This window comes from Delphinus delphis, chromosome 18 (assembly GCF_949987515.2).
Source record: "Delphinus delphis chromosome 18, mDelDel1.2, whole genome shotgun sequence".
Taxonomy (NCBI): domain Eukaryota; kingdom Metazoa; phylum Chordata; class Mammalia; order Artiodactyla; family Delphinidae; genus Delphinus; species Delphinus delphis.
The window spans coordinates 20500298-20509010 of record NC_082700.1 but is presented as its reverse complement, the minus strand read 5'-3'; positions in this window follow the sequence as shown (position 1 = coordinate 20509010).

The following is an 8713-nucleotide window of genomic DNA, read 5'->3' as shown; positions in this document are numbered from 1 at the left end:
CCAACATTCTGCTGACGTTGCTCGTCCACTGTTGCCTCATTTGACATTAGTCTCTCCTGCGAGACTGGGAATCCCATGAGGCCAAGGGCTGTGTTTGTTTTGTTAACTTCTAAATACTATACCTGGCATTTTGAAAAGATGTGTTGAATAAATAAATGAAGAGGACTAAGCTGAGACTTGAAGGATGAGATGGAATGGAAAGGCAGAAATGTACTCTGACCGCAAGGGACTGACATGTGCGGAAGATCGTAGGTGACAGAAAGCAAGGAACATCTAGAACCTGATACAGCTGAGCACTCCTGCAGTGCAAGGCAGCTGGGGATGGGGGTGGGGTGGGGGGGAGGATACAAAGAAAGAGGAAAGGCTGGAGAATGCAGCAGAGACCAGGTGGTGGTGGGTCTTCTAGCTGTGTTAAGCACTTTGGGCTTTACCCAGCAAGCAATGGGGAGCTCTTTTAGGGTCTGTATTAGTGCGCTAGGGCTGCTGTAACAGAGTGCCAGAGATTGGGTAGTTTAAAATAACAGAAACGTATGGTCTCATAGTTCTGGAGGCTAGAAGTCCGAAATCAAGATGGCAGCAGGGTTGGTTCCTTCTGAGGGCTGTGAGGGACAATCTGTTCCATGCCCTTCTCCCAGCTTCTGGTGGTTGCTGGCAAAATGAAAAAATGGGATTCTTTGTTGAAAAATGATTAAGAATTTTCAGACCCTGACAGCCAAGTGCAGAGCCCTTCTGAGCACAGGGCCCCATGTGGCAAATGCCACACGCCCACGGAGGAGCCCCCAGTCAAGAATCCTTCCTTGACCATCAATCTAGTCTTTCTTCTCCTCCTAAAACCTACAGTGTTTGTTTATAAGCTATTCTTTACATTGACTGCATGTTACCTTTCTTTGTCAGTTAATCTCTATGACTAGCTATCTATGTGTTTGCAGCATCTTTGTTCATTCATCAAGCTCTTATTAGGAACATACTATGTTCCAAGCCCTCAGAAAACAAACCCAAAAGATTCAGTCTCATAAACTCGAGGAGTTCACAATCTGGGAGGTTACCCAACGCACTCACAATTATCATCCCCTGTGACAAACACTGTGATAGAGAGATGCTTAATGTACCAATGACAGGGGAGTGGGGAAGCAGGCAGGAAGGCGTCTTAGAAGATGTGTAGCTGAACCTCCAAAATGCTTAGAAGCTCGTCAGGCAAAGGATGGGAAAGAGAGCGATAAAGGGCATTTCAGATAGAGGGACCAGCATATGTACAGTGTGGTCATCTCCCAACTAAAATGTCAGCTTCTGGAGGACAGGAATTGCACCCTCTCCTACCACCTAACACAATTCATTGCTCACAGTACAAATTCAATAAATATTTGGTTAGTTGAGAAGGCAAATTGATTCTATGAACAATATGGCATTTAAAGGTTAAACCAAAGAGCAAAGGCAATTAGATGTTTTAAATAGACCTCTAAAATTCACTAAGCATGATAGTTCTCCCAGAGAATTTATATATGCGGCTGCCATATAAAGACTGACTTTCACACATGTTTAATGCTAATTTTACTTTCCCTTTCTGATAATGGTGCAATGAAAGCTAATTATAGCTATTATTGCCAGATAGATTATAAAAGGAAGAGGGCTGTTCATAGCTGCAAATTTTATTTTCACAAAATGTCAAGTACATAAAAATGTTATCTCTGCAATATTTCTAAGTATTAAAAAGTTGAATCCAGCACAGTATGTGGTCCATGACCATTTCAGAAGTAGAGCATCTGCACATCTTTGGTTTATAACAACTCCCTAGATATTCACTGACATTTAATAACCCATTTGCACTAACAGAGTCATTAAAACAGACGCAGGCTGAAACGTACGCTACTTACATTCAACTTCAAATGTACGCTACTTACATTCAACTTACACTGGAAATACAGTATTTTCTCAACTTTTGTAAATAGATACGCTGCTGCTGCAGCTGAGACCATGTTTGAGACACTCCCAACCACCAAGAATACAAATACAAGGACAATGATTTTTAAATAAGCATATAGAAACCAATAAAAGAAAAAGAGTGTGCATCTAGTATTAAAAGGGAAAGTCATGAGCCTTTTAACAACGCAAACCTAAAAATAATAAAAATTTAAAAACTAATAAGAAAACTCTTTGAGGATGGTACACAGGAAAAGCAAAAGACCTGAAATTAAAAATTTTAGAGACAAATCCTGATTCCAGCATACGCTAACAGATCTTGAGTGAGGCATTTTCCCTTTCCTTAGCTGAACTTACATGTACATTAGAGAAAATACCACCTATATCATAGGGTTACTTTGAAAATTAAATGAGATGATATATGCTAACACACCCAACACTGTGGTCCTAGTTAGTGCCAAATTTTAGTTGAATCTGAATTTTTAAATTGTGATTTATATAAAATACCTAAATATTTCATTATATTGATTCAAATTCATTCCATCAATCAATCTTGTTTTTTAGTAAGATTCAATTGGAATTGATTTTACATCTACTACTGCCCTGAGCTGGGGGCCGTAATGCATCACATTGAATACCTCCAACAAACCCATGATATAAGTGGCATTTACTCTATTCTAAAGTAAAGAAACTGAGGCCCAGATGAAAAGATTTTGTCTTTTCCGTTTATCTGCAGCTGCAATATGAAAATATTTCTGGTCAAGTTCTCCATTCTTTAAATAGAGAGATGAATCAGCCGCTAGTTCTCTGCGTATTAGGCCAAAGGATAGTCAGCAGAGTTTCAGTGAATTCATATGACACAGTTTCCAGATTTCACTCACTCACTCATTAAGCAAGTATTTACTGTGTACAGTGAAGTGCCAAGGAAGACACAAAGCAGACCCAGGTAAAGAGCATCTTCGGAAACATACACAATAGAAAGTAAAACAGTGAAATAGATGACTTTAGATTAGTCTGGTGGCAGAGAAATGGGATGGATGGGAAATGACTGGAAACAGGCAGAAGGGTTAGGAAGCCATGGCTACTGACAAGGTATGAGGCAGTAACTCCCGGGTCTAGACGGTGGCAGTGGGCACCTAAGAGATGTTTCTGAGGCTAACTGTCTATAGAAAATAAATGAGAAGATGAGTCAAGGATGACTTTGAGGTCAGTCAGCTGCGGGAAGAGTGATCTCCTGGATGGAAATGTGGCACTTAGGGAGGAAAAGGATGAACTCCACGTGACCACAATGAGGTTAGGGCCACACGGAAAAGGCTCAGGAGAGCTCAGCTGTGCAAAATGCAAGCTGTGTAACTGGAGGGTGAGGCTAGATCAAGGCAGAAGATACAGATCCGAGCCTCATCGCCATGGAGATAACTAAAACCATGGGATGGAGTCAACTCTCTAGGAGGGGGAAGCGCTTAGAAGCATGTGAGCAGAAGTTCGAGGACTGACATCTAACATTAAGAGAGGGAGAAAGAAGAAGGGCCAATTTGATCAATTTTGGGCATGTACTGGAATATATTTAGATAATATTATTTTAGCATTCATATTATTTTAAATTAGATGAGCTAATAAAGGACTATATTTTATTCCTGTTTTTCTGTGCCCAGTAAAGGTTAAGTATCAACAAAAGAGAAGGCACATACACTTTCAATTCTGTCCATTTTGAGAAGAATCATATTCAGGGAAAGGAAATCATGGCTGAAAATGAAGTCCCTTCAACCAAATGGGAATATTTAGAATCCATTTCCATTTACACCAACGTGTAACACCTGTTTCCATCAGCAAGACCCTGAAAGTGCCCAGCTTCTGCCTTCAGTGATCCCAACATCCAAATTCATTCACTATTTTCCTCATTCATCCTACTTTCTGCAAGGTGCTTAGCTAGACACTGAGAGGACAGTGATGGATAAGACGGACACACTCTCTGTTCTTGTGTAGTTCATAGTCTAGTGCACAATTCCTATCCTGCCTCTTTGCTTCTAATCCAAAGCAATCAGGATTGAACTTCAGTGACATTTCCCATTGTCCTCTGGCCACGTACTTCTTCTTCTTTATTTTTTAAAATTTATTTATTTATTTTTGGCTGCGTTGGATCTTCGTTGCTGCGCGTGGGCTTTCTCTAGTTAGGGTGAGCGGGGGCTACTCTTGGTTGTGGTGCGCGGGCTTCTCATTGAGGTGGCTTCTCTTGTTGCGGAGCACAGGCTCTAGGCACGTGGGCTTCGGTAGTTGTGGTGCACGGGCTCAGTTGCTCCACGGCATGTGGGATGTTCCCAGACCAGGGCTCGAACCTGTGTCCCCTGCACTGGCAGGTGGATTCTTAACCACTGCGCCACCAGGGAAGTCCCTGGCCACATACCTTTTACAGATGAAGGCTGAGCGTTTGTTAACCAACAAGTAGAAGTCTTCTTTTAAATGAATTATAGAGTAGCCAGAAAATGTGACAAATATATGCCCCAGTGGTTACACATTTTAACCTGAGTAGTTTAACAGGAACTTGTGGTTCCTGTTACCACTCCAGAGGGCTGTGTCAGTTGTCAACACAGTGAGGTCTGGGCCTTACAGAGGCCTCCTAGTCCTTTATGACTCCAGTCAGAGGAATGAGAACATGGGAGAGAGAAGAATCCTTTGCCATCTCATCTCCTTTCTCATCTCATCTCCTTTCTCATCTCATTGCTCCTTCCCATGTAAGTCAAAAGAAATGAAGGGTAGGGTTTCCCTGGTGGCGCAGTGGTTGAGAGTCCGCCTGCCAATGCAGGGGACATGGGTTCGTGCCGCGGTCCGGGAAGATCCCACATGCCGCAGAGCGGCTGGGCCCGTGAGCCATGGCTGCTGAGCCTGTGCGTCCGGAGCCTGTGCTCTGCAATGGGAGAGGCCACAACAGTGAGAGGTCCGCATACCATAAAAAAACAAAACAAAACAAAACAAACAAATAAAAAAGAAATGAAGGGTAAATGAAAGATAAACAAAAATATATATATTTTAAAATTAAGAATAAAAAAAGAAATGAATGAGCCAGAATGAATGAACTTCTCCAAAACTACTTCCAGTGGTAGTTTCACTGAAGCTACTGAATTTATAAATTTTCATTTTGTAAGTGTTCAGAGAGAGGAAGCAAAGCTTCAGAGTAAGTATACAACTCTGCCTACTGTAGCAGGTGGCAACAGTGAGCACACAGGGTTGTTTTAATCTCTAAGCCATTTCCCTGCCTATGGTTTGAGTCCATCTCAAATACCTCCAGGGACCAGGCAGGTAACTAAACTGAGCTAAATGAGCGAAGTGTAGGTGGCAGGAACTGACACACACTGGAAAATGTATGTCTTGTCTAAAGGTAGTAGCAGAAGGAAGGCAAATTTGATTGTTCAAGAGAAACCAAAAATCTGATTTTCTTGGGAAATCATCTGATTTTTAAAAATATTGGCAATGAATTTAAAAATATTAAATGTCATATTGGTTACTCTGTAACTGATTCATCCAGAGGTCATGAATTTACAACCTCTGGTCTATGGCAAGTTTGCTGTGTTTGCACAGAAACATGGAACTCATCACAGGTTTACAAACATGATTAACCTTAGCATATGCAATCAGTGCAAAAGACTTAAGAATGCTGAAATAACCTAAAGGAAGAAGCATGCAATTATAATTGAAATGAAAAAAGAGAAAAATTTAAAACTTAAGAATAATAAGAACATAATGACCATTACTAGTGCATATTGGATGAAGATGTGACAGTAAAGATGATACTGAAAGGTTGATAACAAATCATGCAAAATGTTGAAACAGGCTTTACCTATGTAATCATTACCATCATCATCATCATCATCAACATTATCATCTGCAAGAAACTAGGGAAAAATCTTTGGTGTGATAAATGTTGGATGTCTAATGTTAATTTAGAGGAAGAAAGCTAAGAATCTGAGTCATAACATACTGTGGCAAATTACTGCTCAAAGTTGTTGCAAGGCGTGGATAAGTCTATTGGTTCAAAGCCTGTTTCACTAAGGCTTGTGTTGAGGTTCCAGTACAGATTCATGCATCCATTCATTCATTCAACGAATATTTATTGAGCACTTACTATGTGCCAGGTACCATCAGAGGCACTGGAGATACAATAGTGCATGAATTTGACAAAAGTTCCTGACCTTCTGGAGTTGACATTCCAGTTAAGAGAGACAGACAATATACAATATAAATAAGTAAATTCTATATTACATACTGATAAGTCTTAGGGGGAAAAATTAAATCAGGAAAGGGGAATAGAAGTTTGTTTTGTGTAGTATGTGTGCATCCTTTTGCAGGGAGAAGGGTGAAGAGGATTTGAAATTCTAAATAAGGGGAACAGGAAAGGCCTTACTGAGAAAGAAACATTTGCATAGACACACGAGGGAGGTGAGGGCTGACAGTGAGTGAGTGGAAGCGGAGCAAGCCTTGAGATATCTGGGGTAAGAAAAGTCCAGGCAGAAGGAACAAGTGTAAAGGTCCCAAGGGAAAGGTGCATGTGTCACTTTCAAGAGCAACATGATAAATCCAAGAACTAGGGGCAGAGCAGTAGCAGATGAGGTCAGGGCGGCCTGATCACACAGAGGGCTGGCTTTCACCATCAGTGGTACTGGAAGTCATTGCAGGGAAGGTGGTCTAATCAAAGGAGTTACAAGATTTGACATATGTTCTAAAAGGATCCTCTGACTGCTGTCATGATTGAACCAAAAGACAGCAAAGCCAGGGGCAGTGAGACCAGTTGGGAGGCTGTTTCAATAATCTAGGTGAGAGACAATGATGGCTTGGACTAAGGTCTTGGCAGTGGAGACAGCAAGAAGGCATCAGATTCTGTGTATATTTTTATTGTAGCACTGGGAGGATTTGCTGACATTCTTTGCAGCATATGAGAAAATGAAGAGGCAAGGATGACTCCAAGGCCTTTGGCCTGAGCCACTGGAAGGATGAAGCTGGCATTGATTGACATGGAGAAGACTAGATGAAAGCAGGCTTGGGGGTGGAGAACAGCAAGAGTTCAGTTTTAGACCCATTAAGCCTACTGGGGATCCAATCAGGAGATGCGGCGTAGTCAGTTGGATATAGTGTCTGGAGGTCCACACTGTAGGTTTAAATTTGAAGTCATCAGCATATATTTGGTATTTAAAGGTGGGAGATTGGATGAGATCACCTAGAGGGTGAATACAGATAAAGAAGAGAAATGGACCAAGCTCTGAGCTTTGGGGGCACTCTAACATAAAAGGTTAGGGAAATGAAGAGGGACCAGCAAAGCACACTAAGAAGGAACTCTCAGTGAGGTAGGAGATAAATCAGGTGATGGTAATGATTTGGAGGCCTACGAAAGATAGATCTCAAGTTGGGGAGAAGGCTCAACCTCTGAAAAGCCACTGGTGGTCATTTAAGGATGGACAACTACTGGCCACTGGATACAGAAACATGGAGGCCGCTAGTAGTCATGTAAGAGCAGTCTGGTGGAGGAGTGGGGCAAAAGTCCCATTGGAGAGCTTCCCTAAAAGAATGGGAGGGAAGAAATTGGAGATAGCAACTATAAACAAATTTCAAAAGATTTATTATAAAGGGAAGAAGAGAAATGTTGTGGAAGCTTGTTCAAGGGGGAAGTGGGCTCAAGAGATTTTTTTTTAAGACAGGAGAAATAACAGTATGTTTCTATGATTCCAGGAATTATCCAGCAGAGAGAAAGATAAAAATAATGCAAGAGACAGGGGGAAGATTAGCTGGGACAATTTGCTCGTATAGATAAGAGAAGATAAGCTCTAGTGAACAGTAGAGGGCTCAGCCTTGGCTAGGAGCAGAGACAGCTCATCTACAACGATAGGAGAGAGAGCTGAGTAAATGGTCACAGGTGCTGGGAGGTCGGGCTGTGGAAATTCTTCTGATTGCCTCTATATTCACAGTGAAGGATTTGGGGGAAGCTATGGAAGGGTTAAAGAGAAAGCAGAGTGTGTGAAATAACTGTTGAGGAGGTTGGAAGAGTGAATGCTTTAGGGGCAGAGGGTATGATGGCTGAGCAACATCCCAGGCTAGTGATTACATTTTAAAAATATTTTCCTTTTAATTTCTTAACTTTTCATCTTGAAATCATTTCAGAACTACAAAAAGACGCAAAAATAGTTCAAAGAATTCCCATGTGCACTTCACTCAACTTCCCCAAATGTTAACATCTTATATAATCACAGTATAACTGTCCATATCAGAAAGTTATCACTGATCCACCACTCTTCAGTAAACTAGACCTTTTTCAAATTTAGCAAACTGTCCTATGAATGTTCTTTTTCTGGAGTAGGATCCAATCCACGATCCCATATTCTATTTTGTTGTGTTGTCTTCTTAGTCTCCTGTAATCTGGGACAGTTCTTCAGTCTGTCTTTCATTACCTTGACACCTTAGAAAAGGCTAGTCATAGAATGTCCCTCAGTTTGGGCTTGTCTGTTTCCTCACAATTTAAATCAGGTACGTAGTTTTGGCAAGAATATCACAAAAGTGATGTGTTGTTTTTAGTGCATCACATCGTGTGGCACGTGATCTCTGCCAGGGTCCTCCTCTGTAAAGGTACTATTTCCTTTATAATTAATAATACAGTGATCATGGATTTTAAAATACAAGCATTCCGTATGGTTTTTTTCCCCACCCCATTCATCTCCACTGGTGCAGGTACTGAGTAAGTGGAGGGTTGATTTAATATTGTGGTTTATCAAGTGAGGACCTCAACCAAGGTATAACTAAAACAGTTGTAGATATC